Genomic DNA, 27,453 nt, shown 5'->3' on the forward strand with positions numbered 1-27,453 from the left:
GGAAGCTGCGTTGGACGTTTGGCTTCTGAAAAATGTTTGAAAACTGGAACACTTACTTTCGGGTTTTCAGTGTTCAGGAGCCGATTTGTTCATAACTAAGCCGTTTGAGAACCAGGTTTCCACTGTATTCAGCTGAAAACCTTTCTACGGTCAAGTATGTGTCATCTTTATTCACCTATATTTTAACAGATGACAATGCAATTCCCCAGTTGTATCAGATGGAGAAGGGTAGGACTGTCTTACTCCAGACAGTAAGAGTTCCTTTGCAATTCCCCATTTTAAATGATAATGTATTAATGTCAATATTATGCCTCCTAAAACTTTGGAAATATAATATAACAACAACAACAACGCACTCTAAAGGATCAAGCATCTTAGCAGAGTCATAAGATTGCTCTGCTGGGATAAAATTATACACACACACATTCTGGAGTAAATCCTACTGAAGTCAATAAGACCTGCTTCTACCTAGTAAAGGTAAAGGGACCCCTAACCATTAGGTCTAGTTGTGACCGACTCTGGGGTTGCGGCGCTCATCTCGCTTTATTGGCCAAGGGAGCTGGCGTACAGCTTCCGAGTCATGTGGCCAGCATGACTAGGCCGCTTCTGGCGAACCAGAGCAGCGCACGGAAATGCCGTTTACCTTCCCGCCGGAGCGGTACCTATTTATCTACTTGCACTTTGAAGTGCTTTCGAACTGCTAGGTTGGCAGAAGCAGGGATCGAGCAACGGGAGCTCACCCCATCGCGGGGATTCGAACTGATTGGCAAGTCCTAGGCTCTGTGGTTTAACCCACAGCGCCACCCACGTCCTTACCTAAGGACCCGCTTCTACCTAAACATGCACAAAATCAGAATCCAAGCCCCCACATCCCAAAAAAGAGAAGTCTCATGGTATTAGTGGCATTATTTATCATTCACTCCTCAAATTATATTTAACAATTATTTGACCTTTATACTGCCCAACAGTTTTGAAAAAGCATAGCAGACTATTAATCTATATTTCTGTGGATTATTATTATTTTAATGGTTTGGAGTAAATCCTATTAATCTTGTTGGCAAAAATTCCCAAGAGTGCTTTCGCGAAGGGCTTTGAAACAAGAAAGAACTTTGTACTGACTAAAAGCAAACTAGTTATAAAACCCAGCATTTTGTTTCATGAGATCTTCACCCACCTCTGCAAATCTAATTTAAGGCAAGGAAACACAAGGGGGGGGGAGGAAAGGGGAAATGCCAACTGTCTTGTGTTGAAGCACAATACCTCATGTGCTTTCTCCCATTTACAGATTGAAAGCTATAATTAATATGATATGATATGATATGATTATAATATAATATAATATAATATAATATAATAATATAATATTTATACCTAGTCCATCTGGCTGGGTTTCCCCAGCCACTCTGGGTGGCTTTCCCTCAAAATGGCTGCTTTTCTCTTATATTACACCCTTGGGGAATGGTCAAAACTCAGCGGTAAAGGGGATCTGCCTTACATGCAGAAGGTCCTGGGCACAATTCTCACATCTCCAGGTAGTGTTAGGATAGACTGCCTGAAACCCTAGAAAGCTGTTGCTAGTCAGCGTATAGAACCCTGAACTAGACAGTCAAACCAATAGTCTGACTCTGCATAAAGTAGCTTCCTATGTTCCACACTGATGTTAGTAACTCAGACATATAAACTAATCACCAAACGGCACCTTAAACCTAGGTTATGGTCACTACAATGGAATGCCTAGGCATTAGGGTTTTTTTTGCAATAACATTTTATTACTACTACTACTACTACTACTACTACTATTCATTTCATTTCTATACCATTTATATTTTAAAGAAAAAATTTCAAAGTAGTTTACAACACATTAAAACATCAAATAAAAAATTCAGAATAAAACAAATTCTGGAAAATTTTGCTTTCCCCATTTTATGCTTTCCCCATTTATTTACCTACTTAATTTATATAACTGCCCCATAGCAGAAGTTCTCTAGGAACCCAGTGTGGTATAGTGGTGATGAGTATCAGACTAGGACCTGAGAGACCAGGGTTCATATCCCCATTCAAGTCATGAAGCTCATTGGGTGACCTTGGGCCAAGCACAGCCTCTTAACTTACCTCACAAGGTCATGGTAGGGATTAACTATGGGGGTGGGGATGAACCATGCACTCGTTGGAAAAAAAGGTAGGATATAAATGCAATACATAAACTCTTCTGTTTACCTGCTTAAGAAAGCTAAAGGGAACAGCCACATGGAGATGTCAGTTGTCAAACTGGCATCCAGAGATCTCCATGTTGTTGCAACTAGACCAGCACAAGTTGCATAATGCACCTGGCGAATTTCTAACACTGAGCACAGCACATTATAATTGCTACAATAGGCAGAAAAACCATTAAGTGGTCTACCAAGACCCTCAGCAACTTTCAAGAGGCCCAATGGTGGGGAAAATTGGGAACCACTGTCCTTTGAGAGTGTTAATCAATGTGCAGATGAGGATAATCCAGTAGACACTATGTACTTAGACTACAAGTCCCATCATCCCTGACCATTTCCATGCCGGCTGGGGCTGATGAGACTTGCAGTCCAACATCAGAGGGACCAAAAGTTCTCCATCCCTGGGCCTGTATCAAATAAGAATGGCTTCTAGGTAGCCAAGTAAGAAAAAAACTAGTCTTAGCAGCTTGAGTAATAAAGCGGGAGAGCTGATGGGATGCTCTGCTGTTCAACGCGCCTTCCATCAGCAGAGGGGTACTAATTGGCTACAACCCCAAGATTCCAGAAGCACAGTTTTAGAGGATGTTATTTGCATCCTGGCTTTGGGCAAATCTATTTTCACATCCCAACCATTTTGAAAGACAACTCTGTAGAGAAAATGCTATCCCTATGCAGCTGTTGCTACACAATTATAATACCACTATGCAAACTTCTGATAATACTGCAGTGAGTATGAATGGTGGCAAACTGTGACAGTTACTCACTGCATTTGCCACAATACAAAGGTAACATAAGATAGCCTCATAACAAGCTGGAAATTTTCCTTTGAACCATTAATCATTTCTGACTAAAAGAAGACTCCATCAAGGAACAGGAGATACATTAAAGAGGTTTTCCATAAGCAGTTGGAATTGCACAATAGTCCTATTCTGGTAGGTGTCATGGCATGCGAAGCAAGAACATATTATTATTTAGGCTGTGATCATGGTCGTCGTTCAGTCGTCTTAGTCATGCTCAACTCTCTGTGAACCCATGAACCAGAGCATGCCTTGGAATTTCTTCTCAAAGCTTCATCTTTTGACCATGGAGTGTTCATGGCAAAATACTGGAGTGAGTTGCCAGTTCCTTCTCCATTAGGCTGTGATACAAAGCAGCAAATTCCATTTAACTCAGTGGTGCTTACTTTCAATACACTATTCTTAAAGGTAAAGGGACCCCTGACCATTAGGTCCAGTCGTGACCGACTCTGGGGTCACGGCACTCATCTCACTTTATTGGCTGAGGGAGCCGGCGTACAGCTTCCGGGTCATGTGGCCAGCATGACTAAGCCGCTTCTGGCGAACCAGAGCAGCGCACGGGAACACCGTTTACCCTACACTATTCTTAGGATCAAGGAATTAAGCTTGAAATTTCTGTAGCTTTCTTTACATTCCTGATTACATGTCATGGCAGGCAGTTTGGGAAAACAGTCAAAAGTTCAGTAGTTAAATCGAAGGGAAAGGAGAACTGCCAAAAACACACACCCAGAATTACATTGTATGAAATCTGCTTTTCCCGAAACTGGACAGTAACTTTGGCCTTTTCAACTTACCCAACTTTACTGTGACCCGTACTGAATCACACCAGACAGGTTAAGATTTAACAAGCGAAGTTGCTCACAATGATAAATCTGGAATGCTGCCCGTCTGCAAGGCCATGTTCAGTTGCTGAGTAATATACATTTATTTCCTTTATATTTCACCTTGTAAATGTTTTGCACAAGATGGTGTGTGTTGCCATTACAAGTAAGTTTGTCCAAGGCCTCTGCACTCAGGGCTTTTCAAATGCAGGTTACACGCCCCATAGACAACAGACAACCATTTTCCTCACTGAGCCACAATTCCAGAATGGTGTAACTCTGGGAAGTGTAGTTCTGTAACATGAATATGGGTATCTCCTAACAACTCTTACAAACTACACTCCCCAAGATTCTTTGGGGGTAGCCATGACAGCTATAGTGATATAGGGTGGCAACACAAGAACGGGCCTTTTCTGTGGTATCTCCCCATTTGTGGACTGCTCTCCCCAGGGAGGCTCGCCTGGCACTTTTACTACATATTTTTAGGCGCCAGGTGAAAATGATCCTCTACAACCAGGTCTTTGGTGGATTAAACAATATATGGCTTTGGAAATGTGTTTGTAGGTTGGTTTTTGTTGTTGTTGTTGTTGTTATGTTCTGCATCTTGTGGGAGTTTTTTTGGGGGTGGATTATGTTGTAAACCGCCCTGCAATCTTCAGATGAAGGGCCATATACAACTTTAATAAATAATTATAATAATATAGTGCTTGAAATATATAGTACAGAAAGAGCCTGACAGTGATCATTAAAGTAACGCAAAGGTCCCCAAAAGGAGTGTGGAATGGGTGGAATGTCAAGCTGGCTGCCTCCTGAACCAGTCATATGATTGCTTTGTCAGGTAGCCAGCTGCAGTAATGTACCCAACTGACATTTTTGGCATATTGCTCCTGCAATGGAATTCAGATCACAACTGGAAGTTCCAAGAGGAAGCCTTAGTGATTTCTACATAGTAAATTTTGAGGATTAGAGTGGAAGTCCACAGAAAGCACAGGCAAGACAATGGGTGATGAAAACGGTAAGGACAGTGGCTGGCGCAGAAGAAATAACTCTGAAATATAAATACCTCTGCACAAGAATAGCAAAGTTTTTACTTTTCAAGATAGTCCTGTTATTGAAAAAAATAAGACACTTAAGACTGGAAGCCCCAGCCATATGAAGTACTGCAAAGAACCAGCAACACATAATCAAACTGCGCTTGCAAGAAAAACAGAATCTAAGAAGTTATAGTAGCATAAGAAAGCAAGGCAATCAGAACAGCACAGTAGGTATTTGTGCTTTCAACAACTTAGATTGACCTTGTTTGACACGGCACTAAACCATGACTTAGTGCTACATGAATGAGCTGTAGGAAACCTCAGGCTCATAGTCTCACCCATCCCTCAACAAGCATGCTTTAGACCGGCCTACATGTCAAATACTAGAAAGTCCTGAAACCTTGTCACAAGGTTTTCTGCATCAAGTAATGATCTCAGATTTACTGTGATAACAACACAAGAATGTCCTGGGAAATCATTAAATTTAGATAACGATAATGCATTCAAAGGCTCGGTTATCATTATTTGAAAGCCAGGTGGCAGAGTAAAGGCACAATTTTAAAAGCTGTGGCTATTCAATGCAACTGGTTTATGACCTTTAATATTCCTATTAATTAAATGCATGACTGCTTAGGAACAAGTTTACAAATACTAAGCTCTTGAAAATATATATATATATATATAGACAGAAAGTAGACAACAACATCTAAACACAATCACGTGTCAATTAGTGGAGAACAACGTGGAAGCATGCACCAAGGCACTGGAAACAAGTGATCAGTAAACAACTTCAAGTCAAACAACATTCTACCAGCCAAGAATTGTGATCTGCCAAGTGCTTCACAACTTGCCTTTCTGTACTATAGTTTCAAATAGACAGCAAAAACAGGTGTTTTGTCAAGACTCTGATAAGCCACCCTACATGGCTGACTGCTTAGGTCACAGACTTCACACAGGCCAGCCAGTCTGTGTCAAATCAGACTACAGGTAACTCTTCCCACCCCCCAGTTTCACAAAATTAAAGAAAGCAGTTAAGCAAGCCTATGTTCATCAATACATTTTTTAAAAGGCATACTGTGGTTTTAGAAGCTCATTTGCTGAAACAGCTTTTCTATGCCTTCTTCACCCCCACAGTTATGTGCCTAGAATAATAAAGTGACTTAGCTCACATGATTTCCAAAAAACTTACTTAACTATTGTCCACCTTATCTCTAATCTCCAGTCATACAATATACCCAAAGAAAGAAATTAACAATCAATTTTATCAAAATAAATCATAGTGTCATGTACATGTTTACTCATAACCAAGGCCAACTCTGATAGCTATGAATCAGGTTACAGCCTAAACATGTAAGGACCCTTCACTCACTCACAAACTTTCTTTTCACCCAGCCAACTTATTTGATGGTAAAGATGCTTAAGCTTGTGCCTTAAGATTCATTAGGCATCGAACTGCTTAAAGTAAAACTTCAAGCTTATTTTAAAAGTTGTAATGAAGAACTTCACTAAAATGTATCCATGTGATGACCTTATACGCGCCTAGAGGCCAGAATCAAGATTCAGAAAGCCAGCCAGAAATCAGTTTTTAGGTACCCATTCTGAGGGAAAGGGAGACAGGGCCACACTGTTGAGCTATATGAGTGAATTTACATGTTTAACAGAATCCTTTTAAGTGTCTCCTACAGAACCCTAGAAACATCAAAGTTTCATACTCAAACCTTAGAAAAATAATTTGGACTGCAGGGGTCTGGTCTGATCACTTGTTCACTTGTATACATGCAAACTTCACATCAGCCTTCACAAACTTAGTGTCCTGGGTTGGGAAAGTCTTCCATACATGGACTCACTGCATCTCTCACCACTATTTGCAGCTCTCCTCTGCTCTCTAAGCCAGTATATCTGCTAGCAGAGGTTCATGCTGCATGCAACTGATGAAACAATATGCATGCATTTTTAAACAACTAACCTGTATATTCTTTGACAAACTACAGGTACTATAAATTATTCCTAGATCACATATTACTTTGCTGTAATTCATACTGGCTTCAAAGAAGGAAAACAATTGTGTAAATGGGATCATTCCTTGCTCATAAAATGTTTGGGAAATGTGCATCGGATGTCTAGATCCAGGAAAATCCAAAACAAAGATTGATATAAAAGTGCAAGACATGAGGAAAGAAAGAAAAAATCATTCTAAGCATCATTTCTGAAAACAGCCTTACTTTGATCAAAACAGCCATCTCTATGGTAAGCGGAAACTCTTTTCCCTCTTAGCCAAAAAGATAAAGGCGATTAAGCTGGAATTATTTCCCAGTGACCTATATAATTTTGTCAGCTTGCCAGTTACTATTAGTGCAGGCCATCTAGGGATGGAATGGCAATAACCACAACCTAACCCTTTTCTGGGGGCAATGGGAAAGGGTCGATCCAATCAATTTTAAAACAGAACAGTACTGTAATTATTAGCAGCGATGTGAAGTAAACAAAGTTTGCTGTAATGTGTTGCTACCTTCCTCTAGCTAAGAAAGTCGCTTCCCTGTTCGCCCCTCCCACAGCAGCAGCTTCCATTCCCCAGCAGGGAGAGGATTAAGTTTGTTAACTCAAGAGAGAGACCGGTTTCGTCTGGGCAGAGTTTGACAGAGAGAGAAGACTTTTGAGTCATCTGCCGCTCGCGTTCTTACAAAACCCGAGGCAAGCAGCACCCAACCCTCCCTCCTGCATTTGCAAATTGCAATGCTTTGTGCGGACGCCTCTTGCAACCAGGCACGCTGACAATTAACTGGGGGAGGGAGGGAGAGAAAACTCCCGGGTTCCAAACGTTTTCCGAGAAGCAACAAGTGTTTCAGAAATACTTTCAGGCGCGGGAGTAAGAGGTGAGGGAGAAACGCGACAAAGGCGGGAAGACCTCACAAACCCTCTCCAGACTCTCTTTTCTTTTCTTCCTCCCTTTTCAAGCTTTGCAACAGGCGTGCCCCTCCTCCTCCTCCGCTGAAACCTGAACTGGCCCATCACCTCTGAGAGGCACAAGAAAACGCCGCACGCAAGCAAGCGCAGCACCCGGCTCCTTCCTAGGCCGCAGTGGTAATTCGAGGTCAAAACGGCGTCATTCCCGGGGGTCGCGACCCACTCCCCATGGGAGCAAAGCATCCTCCAGCCCGGCGCGACCCCTCAGTCCGGAGGGAAGAAACGCGTCACTCCCCTGAAGAGGAAAATTCCTCTCGGGAGAAACACGTGGGTGGGTGAGCCACACCACACCAGATTAACACTAAAGAATTAAAAGGGGCGAAGGAGTACCTGGGCGGCCTCGAGCGCCTCCTCGGCGGTGGTGCTTTATCTAGAGTAGTGAGCCTCCCCCATGTCCGGAAAGCAGAAAGTTTTCTCCTCGGCGAGGCGCGAACCGCCCGCTTCCCCCCGACGCGCACACGCTCCCCCGAGCGGGTTCCCTGGGAGTTGGCTTAGCCGCGCGCAATCCTCTGGGCGCCGCTGCGCTGCTGCCTCTGGGGAGAGAGGCGGGGAGGCGCTGCTAACAACAACAGCAGCTCCAACAGCAGCAGCAGGTAAATCCCTCCCTTGCGCTGGAGCAGCCGGCTTTGAGCAATAATCCTCCAAGCACTGGAGGGAAGGGCGGGGGAGGAGGAGAGGCTGCTCCGCCGAGTCCCTGCCAGCCCCTCTCCAGAAAACAGAGTTGGAACAACAGCAGTTTTGACTGCGTGCGGGCGGCGCAGAAATGGAGAAACTGGGCGGGCGGCGGAGTGCGTAAGGAGGCAGCCAGCGCGGGCTGCAAGCGGGCCTCGGTTTTTGGGGCGTGTGAGTCACGAGGAAGAAAGAGCTGGAACGTGTAACGTGAGTGTCTTCACGCACCTCTGGGGCTTAACTTCCTGAGCCTTGATTTCCACCCGGTTTTAAGGACCTGGCCTCTGCGGAGTCCCATCATGAGCTACCTGGTTAGGGATGGGCGCTTAGCTGCCCTGAACTCTGGCGCAAACGAAGCGCCTTTCTCCTGACTCCTCGGAGCAAGTAGGAGGTGGAGACCTGTCTGTTGTTGCCCCTTCGCTCGTTTAATATTTCTGGTTCCTTCTAAGTCTGCAAAATGTCAAGGAAGTTCAGGGAGGAGTATCGTCGCTACAATAAAAACTCGCATTACACGGGACAGATGGGATCCAGTCGGACTGCCAATGCCCAGTGGTGTAGCGTAGGTTGTCAGCACCTGGGGCAAGGCAAGTAATTTGCGCCCCCTAACCCGTGGATTTGCGCCCCCTAACCCCCAGATGTTGCGCCCGGTGCGGCCGGCCCCCCCTGCACCCCCCACGCTACGCCACTGCCAATGCCAGCTGAAATTCGGTCACTAAGGGGCAACAAAAAAAAGAGTAAGAAAAAGGATTGAGCTTTAGTGGTTTAATATAATATGATTCAACAAGTAACTGTGTAGAGCAGGCATCCCCAAACTTGGCCCTCCAGATGTTTTCAAACTACAACTCCCATCATCCCTAGCTAACAGGACCGGTGGTCAGGGATGATGGGGATTGTAGTCCCAAAACATCTGGAGGGCCAAGGTTGGGGGTGCCTAGTGTAGAGCATAGGATACAATTCAGGCAAAATTAGGAGCTTTCAAATACCACGTAAATCCCCTGGCAGGATTATGTCTACAGAGTTCTCAGCTGTCTATGTGCATGATCCAGAAGTCCTTACAACAACCCTGTGAGGTAGGTGGAACAAGGGTCTTTCCTTGCTCACCAGAAAAGAAACTTCTTCACACAATACCAAGCTAAACTGTTGAAATTGCTCCCACAAAATGTAAAATGATGGTCACCTACTTGGATATTTAAAGAGGATAAGACAAATTAATGGAGTAACAAGTCTATCAACAGCTACTTGTGCTGCCTACAGCCTTCCCATAGGAATCTGGTTAGCCACTGTAAGAACAGGATCCTGGAGGAGGAGATGGGCCTTTGGTCTGATCCACCAGGACTTTTCTTATGCTCTTAACCTTTCGTTACTGCTTGAGACAAAAAAGGGAAAGTCTACGTCTGCCGTCTTAGCTATCCCTGCTACTTCTGCTACTTTCATTAGCCATAGGAATCCCACTTTGTTTTTCTCATTATTTCTGGTGCCACCTTTGTTGGATGGACCCAATTTCTAGTATTAGGAGTGCCATGGGGGGGGGTAGAGCAAGCCCCCCAAAATGTTCAAGTAGGCCTGGGCCTCCTCAATATTCTGCGGCCTGCAGCGGGCCCTATTGGGCCTTCCCACGGCTGCAGTTTACCTGTGGCCGCGACAGGTTTCACAGGGCCTACCTGCAACCATCCCCACCAGGGCTTCCTGCAGCTGCAGTGGCCCCTGCCAAGCCTAGTCGCAGATGCGGCAGACTCTGCCAGGCCTTGCCATAGCAGACACTGCCGGGCCTCCTACCACTGTATGTGTCTAGTTTTGTGAGAGAGAAAAGCCTATTCCTATCCTACCCAGTATCTTCATGCCATGCATGAACTTATAAACATCTATCATGCCCCTCCTTATTTGCCTTTTTTCTAAACTATCAAGCCCCTAATCCAGTGGTATCTCAGTTTTTTGATGTCTCTGTTGACTAATGTTTCAGTTTTCAAACGACGTAAACCGGAGGTAAATGGTTTGGTTTTCAAACACACCTCGGAAGTCAAACATGCCATGTGGCTTCTGTTTTGAGTTTTCCGTTTTCAAACGTTTCTGAACTCGAACGGTCTTCTGGAACAGATTACATTAGAAAACCAAGGTACCACTGTATAGTGAAAATGTGCAGGTCACCCGAAAATGTTCAGGTCACCCAATACTGAATAGCAATTGCTCCCTTGCTGTAACCAGCCCTGGGACATTATGGTGAAGGACAGGCAAGAAATCTAATACATAATAATGATGATGTTCGTAATCATAGACATTTCAGGGTGTCTCCGCTGCTGGAAGTATTTGAGCATGGATTTGCATAGAAGGTTTAATGAAGTAAAATGTAAAAATAAGCTTATTTTTTAGAAAATCAGGGTCACTTGGCATTCAAATGCACAGGAAAAGAAGAAGCAGAATCCTGTGAATATTTCCTCAGAAATAAGTCCCATAATAAGTAAGTACATAGGATTATAACTTCTAAATTTGGTTAAAAACAAATTTTCTTTGTCCCAGGATGAGGTAAAAAAGACAAGACATAGTTGCCTAACATTATTTATTTATTTATACGTACGTACATACGTATGTACATACATACATACCCCGCCATCTGGCTCGGTTCCCCAGCCACTCTGGGCAGCTTCCAGCAAAATATTAAAATACATCAAATATTAAAAGCTTCCCTAAACAGGGCTGCCTTCAGGTGTCTTCTAAAAGTCAGATAGTTGTTTATTTATTTGACATCTGATGGGAGGGCATTCCATAGGGCGGGCGCCATTACCGAGAAGGCCCTCTGCCTGGTTCCCTGTAACTTCGCTTCTCACAGTGAGGGAACCTCTAGAAGGCCCTCGGCGCTGGACCTCAGTGTCCAGGCAGAACAATGGGGGTGGAGATGCTCCTTCAGGTATACTGGGCCAAGGCCATTTAGGGCTTTAAAGGTCAGCACCAACACTTTGAATTGTACCCAGAAACATACTGGGAGCCAATGTAAGTCTTTCAAGACTGGTGTTATGTGGTCTCGGCAGCCACTCCCAGTCACCAGTCTAGCTGCCACATTCTGGATTAGTTGTAGTTTCCATGTCACCTTCAAAGGTAGCCCCTTTAGAGTGCATTGCAGTAGTCCAATGATTAATGGTTTCTGTTGCTCTTTGATAAATGGAGCAAGGAAAGTAGTTACCCTACAGTAGCAAGCTCCATCTTCAATTGCGGACTTTGGGCTCTCAAATTGCAGCAGCACCCTGTGCTAAAATTCATCCCCTGCCTCTCGCACTCTGTTTTACAGCATTGTTTTGGTGCCCCTGCAGCATGATGCCCCATGTGCAACCACACCAGTTGTGGTGTGGTTCTCTGTCGTCTTCATCTGAATTTTTGAGATTGGAGAATCTTCTATAGTTAGAAAACTTCCTGATAACATGGACCCATCAGTGTCACAGGGACATGCTTTTGAAGCCAATTAGAGGGCATTATGCTACAACGATTTCTATTGCCCATGCTTTAAAAAGGACGTGTGGCAATGTCAGCCATGGGTGTGGCCAAGTGGGTGCAGGGGGAGCAGCTACCCCCCCCCATCAAGTAAAACAATAGAAATACCTAACTGACCAATCACATAGGTTCTGCCGCCCCAACAAAAGTCCTGGGTATGCCCATTATGTCAGCCAGAACTAGGAATGATATAATGACTAGTCTTGACTGCAATTAGAAAATTCCTGTGTTTGTAGACACTGAAGGTTAAAGGGAAACAATTAACTAGGCAGGGTGGGGAACTGAATCCAGAAGAAACGTGACACAGGCAAAGGTGTCATAAAGGATATCTTATGTACTGTTTTGGATTAATCTACTTAACAAATCGTTCTTTTACAGTTCTGTCAATGGCTCTTTTTTTTCTTTTCTCAGCGTTTCAGTTATTGGGCTTATTTCCCTTTTACTCTTTGTACACTTCCTCTTGGCAATCTGGTTTCTTTTTTTGACTCTCAGTATCCTACTGTCAATATCTAGCTTTTCACCCTTCCCGCCCCCGTTTCCTCTTCTCCTGTTTTTACCAATATGTCTAATCTATATCTGCCTGGATGTTGGATCGTTATCTCAAACTTAATATCTAATATGTTTTCCACGGAGAGCAACAGGAGTTGCATTCCAAGGAACTAATAGCATTTCTACTTGTGGCAGTCGGGCTACAGGTGGCACAAAACCGTGGTGGGTGGGTATGGAATCAGCAAACTTGCAACTTGCCTTATGGAGACAAAAGATATGGACAGTGGAATTAATGGAGAAACTTACAAAATATATGAGAGCTCTAAATGGAACTCAAGACTCCAACTATTGCACTTCTTTTATTACTTTCCTGCCTGGCAATCCATCAAATTGGCATACTCCATCTATACATGTAAAATTATACTTTCTTCTCCCTCAGTGGGTGAGAGGGATGAGAACTGTATTATTATTTTTGTTACAAATGTCTATTGATATACAGTGGTACCTTGGGTTAAGTACTTAATTCGTTCCGGAGGTCCGTTCCTAACCTGAAACTGTTGTAACCTGAAGCACCACTTTAGCTAATGGGGCCTCCTGCTGCTGCCGCGCTGCCAGAGCACGATTTCTGTTCTCATCCTGAAGCAAAGTTCTTAACCCGAGGTACTATTTCTGAGTTAGTGGAGTCTGTAACCTGAAGCGTATGTAACCCCAGGTACCACTGTATTAGCACAGTTTTGATGCTTACTTTTGTAAAAACTGAACAGAAACATTTTAAAAACCTTAATATATGCAAGCCTAATGTTGCAATCCTATACACCATTTCCTGGGAGGAAGCCCTAGTGAACTTATTGGGACTTTCTTTTGCGTAAACATGTATAGAAGTGCACTGTGCATGTATTGTGTTTCTCCCTAAAACAGGGTGACTCGTTTGCGGTCTTCCAACTTTCCCTCAGCACAGTCCAGAGTCGGAGATGTACAGTAGTTCAACAACATCTGGAGGACCATAGTTAGGCATTCCTCCTAAAATCTTTGCAGCTTGCTTCTTTTTCTCATTCAGTTGGGAATATTACCCTCTAACCTTCTCAACAAGTGTTTAGGTGTTATCTTTTATCCTTCTCTTTGGCTCATATTTCTGCTTTGGACAAAGTTTTATCCCCATTCTTTCTCTAGAACATTCTGAAAATTGATCTGTCGCTCAGCGTAAAACATTATCTCAGTTTTCAACTCTTCTGTTCATTTAGTGTTTGTTTCTTCACTTTTATATATCTATATTTTTTCCCTTTGCTGGATTTCTCTGCTGTTTTTGCAGTAAGTTTTGAACTTCTCTTCATAATATTGCTCCCTTCTTATTTATATTCCTCTATTCTTCCCAGGACCTACATTCATCTAACACTAATCTTTTTTGTAAACTGACACACCCTTACTCTCTTCCTTGTATTTGTTCTTTCTTTAGTTATCTTGTGGATGGAATATTCAAGTGACATATCCTCTCTTGTATTTTCCATCTTAATGCGTTGTTTCAATTTTCTGTTTATTATTCTGAAGTTAATTATTGTATTTTTGTTCCTACTCTCCTTTCACTTTCTCCCAACTTGTTCAAAGATTTTCATTTCTCTTTAACTGTCCTCATGTTTAGATTCCAAGCCTGCAGGCGGGGTCTTGTGGGTTTATAATTATTATTATTTCTGTGTAGTATCTAGCACATATTAGGCATTCTGTAAATTATAATAAATAATAATGTTCTTTCTCTACAACTATTAAGACAATAGTAAGATATATATATTTTCCTTTATTTTTAATATTTTCACCCAGCAAACCTATCGCTTTCGAATATACATTTTCTTCATTATTATTATTATTATTATTATTATTATTATTATGCAGGAAGCACTACAATTTACTTCTTTTGAGGGATTCTGAGGTCATAAACAGTCTCTTATGAATGCACAAATAGCTGTCAAGATGTCAGCTCACATATCCTGGATCAACTCATTTAAGAAAGATTTTCCACGACATGGCAAACTATGATCCACCTAAACATTTCACTTTTTATGTCTGTTCTGTTGTCCTTGGCCAGATTTTCCCCCGTTTGAATTACAGCCCTATTTTAAGATGGGTGTACACTACACTAAAAAAAATATTCACAATTGTATGACTCAGACCTGAGATCATCTGTGACATACAGAGTTATTCATGCATTTTTTGTTATTTTGAGTAACAACGCCTTCCTATATATGTCTATTCAGAAGTAATCCTTGTTAAGTTTGCTAGGACTTTGTCCTAGGTAAGTGTGTTTAGTAGTTTGCAGCCTAAGAATTACTCATTTATTCCAGTTAACTCTGGTTCTATCAAAAGTGCTTATCGTTTCTCAAATATACTGTAGTTGTGCACTGTTTCTTTAAAGCTCATGCCCTCACTGCTAGCAACATACAACATAGATATTGGTATCTTTTTCCTTGTTGTGTGAAAAAGTGCTAGAGGGGGTAATTTTTGGCTGCGAGGAAAAGGACTAAGAACCAACAAGACGTACTGTTTCTGTGTCTCAGCTTGCAACTTTTCAAGTGTGGGTCTCATTTTGGAAGAAAATAGAACTGAGGGATTTTGTTACACATATCTGTGTATAATGTATTGTTTGCCCCTGAAGTGATCATCAATTGAACTGAAATAGGAGGAACTTTGGTTAAGTTACAGGCTCTTGATCCACAATTGAGAATAAAACTAAATAGCAATTTTAAAAGAAAGAAAGAAAAAGAAGCTGGCCTCTGAGGAATCAGTTACACAATGTGCCTGGTTCTGTGCCAGTCACCAGATTCCATGTGCTTTGTGTATATTTGCTTTCTTAAATTAAAATGGCTGTGGGTTGTTTTCAAAATCTTGAGATTCCAACAATACACAATCAAATTGCTGATTCCAGCAGTGGGCACAACTAGCATCTTATATGACGATGACTGACCATGATAATATTAACTCTCACTGCTTTTGGGGATGTTAAATGAAAAGAGTAAAGAACATGGCATGAGAATAAAAAGTAAAGTGTTATATATTTTGCCAATTTATAACTAGCAAGGGCACACTAGGGAGTGGAGATCCCATATTTTTGTACTTGTTTTCTCTAAGCAAAGTATTTAAATCTGTCGATAATTATTTATTCTATGCCTTCACTGCTCTCAACCAAGCTGGCATTATTTGATGTTCTCTGGCTATGTGCTTAATAATGTGCTATGTAATGGCTTTCAGCCTGATGGTTGTTTTAAGGGCACAGTAGACCCTGTGAGCTCCCGTTGTTCGATCCTAGCTCCTGCCGACCTAGCAGTTCAAAAGCACGTCAAAAGGGCAAGTAGATAAATAGGTACTGCTCCGGTGGGAAGGTAAACTGCGTTTCCGTGTGCTGCTCTGGCCACATGACCCGGAAGCTGTCTGCGGACAAACGCCAGCTCCCTCGGCCTATAGAGTGAGATTAGCAAGCAACCCCAGAGTCGTCTGCGACTAGACCTAACGGTCAGGGGTACCTTTACCTTTAGAGCCTGCTCACACACACACCAAAACCTTTTTTTAGTCTTAAAAACTCCCATTGTCTGCATTCAACTTCACATACATATGGTTCTTATGTACATCGATTGGGTGCTCAGCCTTATTCTGAATGGTGTCACACTGACCCTGAATGAGCAGGTAAGTGGTCTGAATGTGCTCGTAGGTCCATCTTTATCACTGGAGGCACAAGTGCTATTCATGGTATTGAGTGCCTGCTTTGAACTCTAGCTGGTTCATCAGCTATGGTAGTTCTGGACCAAGATAGCCTGATCACAATCCTGCATGCTCTGGTGATGTCCCACCTTGACTACTGTGGTAAGCTCTACACAGGGCTACTGTTGAAGATGAACAAGAAACTAGTGCAGAATGCTGCCACTCAAGAATTAGCTGGTTTTGGGGTGCTATGAGGCCTCACACTACTTGTGTTGAATTTGCACCGATTGCCTATATCTTATTGGAACATATAAACCCTTAAGTGCTTCTTCCTAAAGTAGAGGGGACAGTGTTGCTCAGTGTGTGGGGATGTCAAATACAACCTTCTCATTCATTATGAGACCCCAACTTCCTCCTGGAAGCATGGTTGAGCACATCAGTGATGCTCTGTCATCACCAAATGAAGACATCATCATCTTCCTCATGCAGTGCTTTTTTGTGGGGGTACTGAAAGGTACACCAGCGCCTTTTTTCTAGAAGAAAAGTACTGGTTAAAAGTGTGGCACTTACTGGCTTCTGGTTCCAGTCTGCCTTCATGGAAGCAGCCCCCACGACAGTGGGAGAGCATAGGAGATGCAAAAACAAGGATGATAGAGGGTAAATCATTCTTGCAAATTCCCCCCAGGGCTGCTTCACTCGCAGGCCATCTCGTTACCTCGCTCCAGCATGGAATGCAGGGGCCAGGGAGGTGCTGAGTGCAAAAGCACTTTGCCTGGCGAAAGCCCTCCTACGCCGCCATTAAGAAGCAGAGGTTTTCCTGTTGATTAGAGCTTAATTGGACTAAAGTACAGGTGCGTGCTAGAAGAGATGAGGTCACAAACTGGAACAAACCAACGGCAAGGACTTAAGGTTTGTATTTGAGATAAGACTTCATATGGTGCAAAAGATGGGGGGGGGGGAGCCTACAGTTTGTTTATTTAAAGTTTTCCTCTCTACATTTATGATTTGGCAACCCTCCCCTGAAAGTTAGTTCAAATAATACTTGTACAAGTGAGGATGGAAGAATTTGGATTAACAATATGGATTATAACATCAAATGGAACTGTGTGTGTAAAAAGGGGGAGAGCTCTTTTGCAAAAGGTTTTATAAATCATTTAATGTGTCAACACGAATAGAAGTTATTAACAATGCAGCTGCTGTATAGGGAATTACTGTTATGATGAATGTAGTTGAAACTAATAAGATTTTGGAACGCAGAAATAAAGAAAATCAGAAAGCCAGCAAATTTAGCATGTGGGGGAAGCACTTTAATTAAATGATATAATTTGGTATTTGAACGATTGGTAGTAATAATTGTATTATAGATTGACATTGTTATAATGAGGCTATTATTGGAATGTAATCAAAAACTAATAAATCATTATCTACCAAAAAAAATTTAAAAATGTGACACTTACTGTAACGATTTCATGGTCAGTACCGCCAGCACCGTTTTTCTCGAAGAAAACCACTGATTGTAGTACAGATATTATTTTATTGTTTGGGAAACCACTTTGGGACAATTGTTGCAGTATAAGATCATAAATAAGTACATAAAATAAATACAACCTTATTTGACTAGCCAGATAAAGAGAGGTTTCCAACAGGTATAGCTTGCATGGCAAAGCCACACCTGTTGAAATGCCTTTTCTACACAACTATTAAAGGTACAGGAGCCCTGTCCTCTTTTCACTTTGCCATACCTACTTCATTCATGCCACCTTTGGATTATCCAAGTTTCCACACTTAGAATTTGTGCATACTTGTTCAATAAACTAGAGCGCTGGCAAATCTCACTGTTAAAATTCTGTAATACGAACAGCCACCCAAAAATGGCTACTTGTGGCTTACAGACTAGATAGCAGACAGCTTGTGTTTATCTAAATTTTGTTTTTGTTTTTCTCAGTTCTTTTGACTTTTCCAAGAAAATGTGTAAAACTATTTTCTCTCTCTTTCTCTCCAGTAAATCTTTTGACACCCAATTCCCATGTCTATGGCTACAGGAAGTATCCTAAAATAACGTCCACATGGGGTGGGAAATGAAAATGCAGTATTTTTACTACAGTAGTCTTCTAAATTTAGCATACTTCTGTAATATTTAGGCAGATTTCTAGATAATTAGTGCAATTTGTATTTGGCATTTTATATATAATGTAACATATTTGTAGTCTGAAGCAATATAAGATGTGGTGGACACATTGCTGAGATAGTGTGCATGATTAAGTGTCATCAAGAGGCTTGCAGCCCTGTTCTATGCACACTTACTTCGGATTTTTAGCTAGGAAGCGATCCTCACTGATGCAGCATGCTCTGTTTTGCAGGATCTCGCAGCATGGTCACAGTACATAATCATACTGACTTGAAAGTAAGCACCATTGAAATTAATGAGATTTATTAATTCTCTCTCTCTCACACACACACACACACCCTCTGCTGTAAAATACTGATATAAGGTGAGCTGGTTTGTGCTATATTAATGTATTTGGAGAATTTATGCAGCAAAAAACAAACAAACAAAACCACACAAACAGAAAAACTATACAATTCACTTTGAAATTCAAACATGCACCTAAAAATATACTCAAATCAGGTACAAAGACAGAGATATAAAAGTGCACCAGAGAAAATAAGACCAGTTTTAAAACAGAGGCATAAAATACCTGGGCAAATAAAAAGGTCTTCATCTGGCACTGAAAAAAAATCTGGTACCCGAGTTACCTTGGGGAAGGGAATTCTGAGGCCTAGGCACCACTCCTGAGACTTGCCTGTCTCCTATTATTACCCACCTTACCTGATTGGATTGGGCTTGGAGAGAACAATTTCAATACCTTGGCAGGTTAATCATTCTGAATACATCCCTCGTTAAAACTTTGGATTAATTAACACACTGAGGAGGTTTCATTAATTCTAAAAACAGCCTATTTATGTAATCCACTTCTCCATTTTAGAAATATGGCATTTCATTAGGATATGAGAGGAAGAAACAAATTATAATAAATTAAAGTGACTAAGTACAGAGGAAAGTATATTGGGAATGTAGAGGTTTTAATTAACAGAGGCACTAGGACTGGGCATTACTTATAAAGTCTTAAAATTTAACACTTGTTTCTAAAATGAGCCAGGTTTGTGGTCCTTTAGGCTTTCCTCAACACCACCACAAATAATCAGCTTGAGTTCATGTTGATGGACCTGAATATTTTACTCACTAGCTCTGGCAGATGTGAACTATTAAAATAAAAGCAAGCATCTCTTGCAGTTACAAAAGGCTTATTGCTGAGAATTTATCCCTTACAGATCAGCTTTGTATACATGATTATAGTCATGAACTACAGACATGAGCAAACATTAACTGCCACAGAGCTCTGTTATGCACTGCTATTCATAGCTCAATTCTCTACATATTTACACAGGAGTAAGCCCAATTGAATGTAGTAGGGCTTAGCTCATTTCCCGCCTAATCAAGATAATGAGTTTTTAGCTAACTATAGGTGTTAATTAGCTGACAAATGCCAGGATGCTTGCTTATCATCACTTCTTCTTTGATGGTAACATACATTTTAGCTTTAATATAATTATTACAATCTGTATTTTTTTATTTTAAAAATCCCTTTCATCTAACTGTTCAGGCTATAACCCACAAGGCCATGTATGTATATATTTGATCTCTGGATAATGAATCTGCTGAAGTGAACTGAAATCCATGATAGCTGGTGCTTTAACAAATTAGCTCATATTCAGTATACAAGACTCATCACTGAACTTGGGAAGTACTGCTGGTTCAAGAGCTATAAACAAGTGGTGTAAAGTATAATGAAAATTGCTTTTCCTTGATTGCTTTTTTTTGGGGGGGGGATATTGCTTACAAAGATGATGAAGTTCAATATTATCAACTATAGAAGCTTCATTTGGGTTAAATATGTACTTTATTTGCAACTAACATATGAGAACTAACGGGACGCGAGTGGCGCTGTGGGTTAAACCACAGAGCCTAGGACTTGCTGATCAGAAGGTTGGCAGTTCGAATCCCCGTGACGGAATGAGCTCCTGTTACTCGGGTCCCTGCTCCTGCCAACCTAGCAATTCGAAAGCACGTCAAAGTACAAGTAGATAAATGGGTACCACTTCAGCGGAAAAGTAAACGGTGTTTCCGTGCACTGCTCTGGTTCGCCAGAAGCAGCTTGGTCATGCTGGCCACGTGACCTGGAAGCTGTACACCGGCTCCCCCGGCCAATAAAGCGAGATGAGCACCGCAACCCCAGAGTCGGTCATGACTGGACCTAATGGCCAGGGGTCCTTTTACCTTATATAAGAACTAGTGCAAAATGCATCGGTCAGAGTACTGAGCAGCACAGGAAATTGGACCAATAGAACACCAATTGTTCAGAATCTGCCCTGGCTACCTATACACAACTGCCCCTTGTTTAAGGTATTGATGCTACCTTATAAAGGTGTTGGGCCACACCTTGAGATCTGCAAGTGAGGCCCTTATCATCTGTATGGATTTGTGTTTTTTATTGATTTGTGAATTGTAAACTACGCTGTACCTTAACCAATGAAACTTTAATGGGAACTTTTGCCATCCTCAAAGACAAGCAGAAAAAAATGTAGACAAATATTGTAACAGTGATCTTCTGATGTTTTCACCAACAAATCACTTGTTTGCACTAACTACAGCTCAGAACTGACATATGACTTTTTCTGTATTGATATTTATTTGAAGTATATATTATTAAAGGTATGTCAATAGAACAGAGTGGCAGCAAAGAACCATGTACGCTGCTTTGAGTTCCTTTGAGGAACCCCAGAATGTAAATGTAGTTAATATTAACAATATAAACTCTGTTAGGGTGTCCGGATGAAACAGTTAAATATGATCATGATGGTGCGAAGGGCTACTTGCTAATGGCATGTTCTACCACCAAGAAAAGCTGAAAGAAAAGTTTATTTTACCATTTTGCTAAACAACTCTAGGACAAAGCGAGAAAAGTAAAGGCCAATGTTAAAGTAAAGGAACAATTAGAGCAACGCATAATCCACCAGCTAGTGTAATTTCACATAAGGTCAAAGAGATGAAAACTCAAGGTCAACAGAAATGTGGTTTAACGTTGAGCGCATTAGCTGACTTGCATTCTGGATCGTTGTAATTAATGTCATTAATGTAAACATGCTGTAGAGATCATTACCATTGATATTTAAACAAAACAAGATCGGTCTCCTTTCCCACCACTGGACATTCCATTTTACAAGTTGTTTTAATTTTGGTGCAGTCACATGATAACGTTTTGTACAGGACAAAATCAATTGGATACATGCCGTTTGTTTACAGCAAGTAACTGCATCATCTGATTTCAATTATACAGTCGCACAGTAGCAAACAACGGCAGCCAAACTGAGTTTGCAAGGCAACTTTTCTGTTTTTTACTATCGTAACATCATAAGACCAATTTTTATTTAGATTTGACGTGCAATATATGTGCTTGTATAATATAATTTTTTACTTTGCATTAGAGTTACTCTGTTAACAACAGTAGTACAAGCATATTAATAATACATTGCTGCAAATGGCATGGTGCAAATCAGATATCAAGTGAGTTGAAAATTTCTGTTTAGTATTTCTAATTAAGGAAGTAATTACTTCATTAAGATGTTTCTGCACCAGGGAAATCCAGCTGTTTTCCTTGAAACAGGTCTCAGGACAAGTGACCATTTACTGTCATTTTATTTCAGCCAGGAGCTACCAGGAAGAGTGGGGTTGTGGCACACCAAGGAAGAAAAGAAGAGCCAAGGAACAGAGGCTATTAAGTTCCCCACCCCTCTAAGTACTTTTTGATAACAAAATGGTTACTAAAACTGTTCAAATAAAACCACACTCTGCTTGAACCACTTTCCTGCATTTTCATGGATCCCTGAAGGATCTTCCGTCCAGTATTAAATATTTTTGCCAACAGATAGATGACATCATAAACTCTATTCTCATGGTACTTAGTATTTCTTCTACAGCAAGAGGTAATAGAGTATTATGGTTCAATCGAGATGTAAGGCTGCTAAGGAAAGGTCAACCCTGCAAGGAGAATTTTCAAAAGATAATTATTCATCATTAATTAAATCTGTTGTAGTTGGAAAAAAGGGGGGCTATAAATCTGTCTTGAAAGCCAAAAAGTTCACTGACCAAAGACATATTTGGTTCTGCTTAGAAATTGCTATTCAGACTAAGAAGTCTGCCAACTTTTGTAAATTAGTTAGTAGAGATTGTAAAGAAAGGACTAATGGTACTACTAAGTAATGGGTGACCCTATGTTGTACAAGCGGACTGCTCTTCTCCTCCCACTCAAATCTGCTCCAGAGAATCCCATAACCATTTGAAACAGATTTGAAGGGATGCAAGAAGGCAAGAAGCATCCACTTGTGAGAATAGGAACCTACTATCCTCAAGGACTAACACAACTGGATATAGCCCAATGGGATTGTGTTTGGAAACAGCATTTCTTCACCATCTTTGTGTTCTCCAAGTTAGTTCTCTCAGGGGTTTAATAGCAATCTTATGTCTATGACCTCTGGCCTGCTGTCATAGCCCCAGTGTAGGGACACGGGTGGTGCTGTGGTCTAAACCACTGAGCCTCTTGGGCTTGCTGATTGGAAGGTCAGCAGTTCGAATCCCTGTGAAAGGGTGAGCTCCCGTTGCTCTGTGCCAGATCCTGAGAACCTAGCAGTTCGAAAGCATGCCGGTGCAAGTAGATAAATAGGCATCACTGCGGCGGGAAGCTAAACAGTGTTTCTGTGCACTCTGGCACTCGTCACCTCAGTGCGCCAGTAGCGGTTTAGTCATGCTGGCCACATGACCCGGAAAACTGGACAAATGCCGGCTCCCTTGGAAAGTGAGATGAGCACCGCAACCCCATAGTCACCTTTGATTGAACTTAACCGCCCAGGGGTCCTTTACCTTTACCTTTTTACCATAGCCCCAGAACCTGTGGCACTGATCACCCCATTTTCTAATAGCAAGTCTTTGGGAAATGATGGCAGACACGAGCTATTTAAGAACACCTTAAAGGATGGGCTATGATTGTGAGGAATGATTTTGATTTTATCACCCGATTCTGTTGTCTGCCGCATAATAGTTTTCATCTACAAGTAGGAGCACAGCATCAACTCAAATTATAGACATTTATACTTAACATGAAGGCCAACTATGAAAACTATCTAGTTTTGCATCTTGAGAAATGATCTGCCAATATATATTTTTTGCCAAGGAGGAGGATAGTTTCAGATCCAGCTACGTCACAATTAATAATTATGTTGTTTGCCTATTTTTTGCATAAATATGTGTCTGTGTGAAAGGCTTCCTAGTTCATTACTTTTGTGGTGCTTTCAATACCATTCAAATAACCTGTCTGGATCATCACTTTTTTTGTTTTGTTAGTGTGAACTCTTTACAATAGTAAAAGCTTGAAGGTTAGCTCTGTACCTTCCAGTATTGCTTATAAACAACACTGTATCCCTAACCAGTATATAGTAATGTGGAAACATGGATGTGTACTTCATCCATTCCCATGTAACTTCTTTATAAACAATTATGCCTCAAAGACCAGGTATGAGAAATTCATTCCATCTGTCAAAGGGAAAAGAAAGCTCTCTTCACTGCTTTATGCAAACAACATGCAACCCTTTTCCTTCACTAAGCAGGCCTCCATCTACTGCTTAGAAGTAGCCTTAAGTTCTTTTTGCAAGGAGAATCTGCTGAACGTTAATTACAATAAAACTAAAGTGGATACCTTAGGGAATAAAACAGCTCTCCACACCTGGTGCTTAAATTCCCATATAATTGAACAAGCAGAATCATACCAGTCCTTTGGAGCACTATTTTCTAGCGCTGAGAAATGAGGAAATTATTTCAGTGATCGAATACGGGGAGTTCTGAGGGTCATGAATGGAGGTGGCTTGCCTTTTTCAGGCCATATTGACCCATGGTCAGCCCACTAGGGGCTGCATATCAAACGGGGCATGGCTGAGGTGTAAAAGTAGGTGTGGCTGATTTTTAAATTTTATTTTTTTTGAAAAGGACACGTTTTGGGGACCATGGGCAGAGTCACCAAAAAACTTCTGGCATCACAGAATCACAGTAGGAGTCATCAGTAAATTATTTAAAATTATTGGTTCAAGCTAACATATTTTGCCAGAGAAAATTACTGAAAGTATGTTTGTTAGAACAGATTCAACCCAGCATGGCTAAATTAGAGTACCTAGTATATATTATTTACTCAAGTTATGGAGCATTTTTCCTTCGATAAACTGCATTCATAGATAGAGGAATTCTGTTCCTAAGCAGGAATTCAAAAACAGCATGATAAGATAAATAAACATAGTTTTTCTTGGTCCCCACAAAGCTTGCCCCCTAGTTTTTGTTTGAATAGCTCCACTCCGGGAAATGCTTTAATCTGGCTTGGATTTCAGTTTAATACACAAACAGTTTCAGAGAGAGAGAAATGCGGTACTCCTTGCGCTCTGTGGCATTGCATGTGCAAAGATGGGAAAACAGGATTTGCCACAATGTTATTGTGCTGATCTATAACATAAAATAGTAAAGGTAAAGGGACCCCTGACTGTTAGGTCCAGTCGTGGTCGATTCTGGGGTTGCAGCGCTCATCTCGCTTTATTGGCCGAGGGAGCTGGCGTACAGCTTCCGGGTCATGTGGCCAGCATGACTAAGCCACTTCTGGCGAACCAGAGCAGCGCACGGAAACGCCGTTTACCTTCCCGCCGGGGCGGCACCTATTTATTTACTTGCACTTTGATGTGCTTTCGAACTGCTAGGTTGGCAGGAGCAGGGACCGAGCAACGGGAGCTTACCCTGTCGCGGGGATTCGAACTGCTGACCTTCTGATCGGCAAGCCCTAGGCTCTGTGGTTTAACCCACAGCGCCACCCGCGTCCCTAATAAAATATTAAGTTCAAATTCCTTCCTCACTAAATTGCTCAAGGAACATGAGGATTGGTTTACAAAAACTGATTATTTGGGTTGTGGTCAACACTAGTCCCACTCTGAGTAGCCCCTTGAAATTAATGTGTTATATCTGTCAACTACCCTGAGAAGGTGTTTCCGTGCGCTGCTCTGGTTCGCCATAAGCAGCTTAGTCATGCTGGCCTCATGACCCGGAAGCTGTACACTGGCTCCCTCAGCCAGTAAAGTGAGATGAGCGCAGCAACCCCAGAGTTCTTCGTGACTAGACCTAATGGCCAGGGGTCCCTTTACCTCTACCTTTACCCTGAGAAGGACTACCACCCTTTGCTTTTAAATAAAGTCTGCCAGAAAGTCAAAAATGGTTTACACATTCAGGTGCTTTATTGATATTTACGCGATGGGTGTACTCTTAACTAAGCTGCATTATCACCTTGCTCTTTACCTTTTAGACACTGTAGGTCCATATACAGGTATTAAAATGTGGCTAATGAGTGAAACAAATAAAACCGAAAAATCCTTATCTGGAATATTATTTGCATTAAAGTTATCTTTTCCTCTAGGTAGATAAGACAATCAGCATTGGCTGTGTGGACTAAAGATAAGCAAATCAGATCAAATATTGTATTTAGAAATGCCAACTCTAGTTTTTCTCCTTTTCACTTCACTGGAATATCCTCATATACTATCTAATCTTAATTAGTTTAACTTGCAGTATCTCATGTCCTCTTATTGTTTCTATTTTGTAACTAAAAACAGAATAGGACTGAGAGCCTAGTTGCAGAAGGGAACGCTTGACCAGCTTGTGCTTGTTTTTGTTGTCATTCTGCCACTCTCTGGTCATTTGTGGAACTACAGCATTCTCTACTAAAGCAAACCAAGTTTCATTGCAATCCCTTTATATAGCTTGGTTTAAGCCTATTGTATTTTATTAGTGTATATATTAAGGGTAGCCAACTTGGTACCTTCTGGGTGTTGTAGATTACAGCTCCCATCATCAATATTGGCTAAGCTTATTGGGAGTTTTTGTCCAAAATATTTGATGGGAAACCATGTCATCTGCCTCTGCTGTTGATTTCTTAATTTTAGAACTCTACTAATAATACATTGTTGTTGTTGTTGTTGTTGTTATACCACTTTCCATGTTTTTGTCTCAAGGTGATGCATATAGTATGTTAAAACAGCTAAAACCGTTATATAGTTTTGTATTAGCAAAATTGCACTCTGTCGCATCGGTGGACTGACTTGAAAATGGAGGGTCAGATTTCAAATCAGAGGTTTCCCTTGTAGGGTGGGCTGGAGCAGGTAACCGTTTCTCAGCTCTACACCTGTGAAATGTTAAAACTGTAACCCAGCTGAGAGGGTTCTCAGGATGATGAACTACAGTGGTACCTCGGTTTACGAACTTAATCCGTTCTGGAAGTCCGTTCCTAAATCGAAACCGTTCTTAAACCGAGGTATGCTTTCCCTAATGAGGCCTCCCGCTGCCGGTGGCCTTCCACCGTTCGGATTCCGTTCTTAGACAGAGGTAAGGTTCACAAACTGGGACACTATTTTCAGTTTTGCAGCGCTTATAAACCGAATCGTTCTTAAACAGGACTGTTCTTAAACCAAGGTACCACTGTACAGCTACAGCAGCTGGTGTTTTTAAAGTGCACAATGTGCCACACACTGAATATTTACAATATTTTAACTTGGACTGTCATTTCTGTTTGGGCTTAAAATGAGCATTTTGTGAAGAGGAAAATACACACTCACAAATAGCTGAAAGTTAGTTAGAGCCTTAGTTACATCTATTTTTTCAAATGATTATATTTGCCTTTAACTTAGTTGTTTGTAATGTTTATTAAGAATAAAATAGTTTTTGAACTAAGTCTAAGCACATATAACTTCGTTTGTGGATATCATTCTCCTGTTACTTTTACTTCTTTCTGTCATTCCCCCCTTTCTCTGTTGTCTGGTTATCTACTGAAATTTATAATGTTAAGATCTTTGGGGCAATAATCTTATTTGCTTATGATGTTTGTTATTGTGTCGTGTGCGTACATCAATGATACTTTTAAAACAACATTATTGATCTTAGGTGTGGTGTTTATACTTGAAAATACAATTGAAAAATAATTCCACAGTACATGTGCAAATATCCTTTCCATTACTGTTATTCATATAACGACAATATTCCCCTTAGGAGCATAAGGAGTTCCAATGCAGAGCATTTAATATCAAGGCAAGATTCAACCCTAACATCATTTTAAATGTTAAGCACTTTGGTCAGTTTACTGTAATGAAGCTGAAAAACTCTGGCATTGAT

The 27,453-nt window shown here is 41.3% G+C and overlaps 1 protein-coding gene and 1 long non-coding RNA gene across 3 annotated transcripts in view; one reads left to right on the forward strand and one right to left on the reverse strand.

Moving 5' to 3' along the window:
* Positions 1-8,361, reverse strand: part of FHIP1A (FHF complex subunit HOOK interacting protein 1A) — an 85,190-nt gene extending 76,829 nt beyond the window's left edge. Inside the window, exon 1 of the mRNA XM_083631104.1 lies at positions 8,157-8,361. The gene's annotated coding sequence lies outside the window, so the exon portion shown is untranslated. The remainder of the gene's footprint in view (positions 1-8,156) is intronic.
* Positions 1-22,067, forward strand: part of LOC310770529 — a 32,968-nt gene extending 10,901 nt beyond the window's left edge. The window contains exons 2-4 of one of the 2 annotated variants that reach the window (XR_014552231.1): positions 8,154-9,044; positions 9,194-10,950; positions 21,919-22,067. This is a non-coding gene — a long non-coding RNA (uncharacterized lncRNA). Of the gene's footprint in view, positions 1-8,153; positions 9,045-9,193; positions 11,044-21,918 lie in introns of those variants that run through there. The other variant, XR_014552232.1, reaches the window with a different exon arrangement.
* Positions 22,068-27,453: the final 5,386 nt, after the last annotated feature.

This window comes from Podarcis filfolensis (genome assembly GCF_964270895.1).
Source record: "Podarcis filfolensis genome assembly, chromosome: 9".
In the NCBI taxonomy this organism is placed as follows: domain Eukaryota; kingdom Metazoa; phylum Chordata; class Lepidosauria; order Squamata; family Lacertidae; genus Podarcis; species Podarcis filfolensis.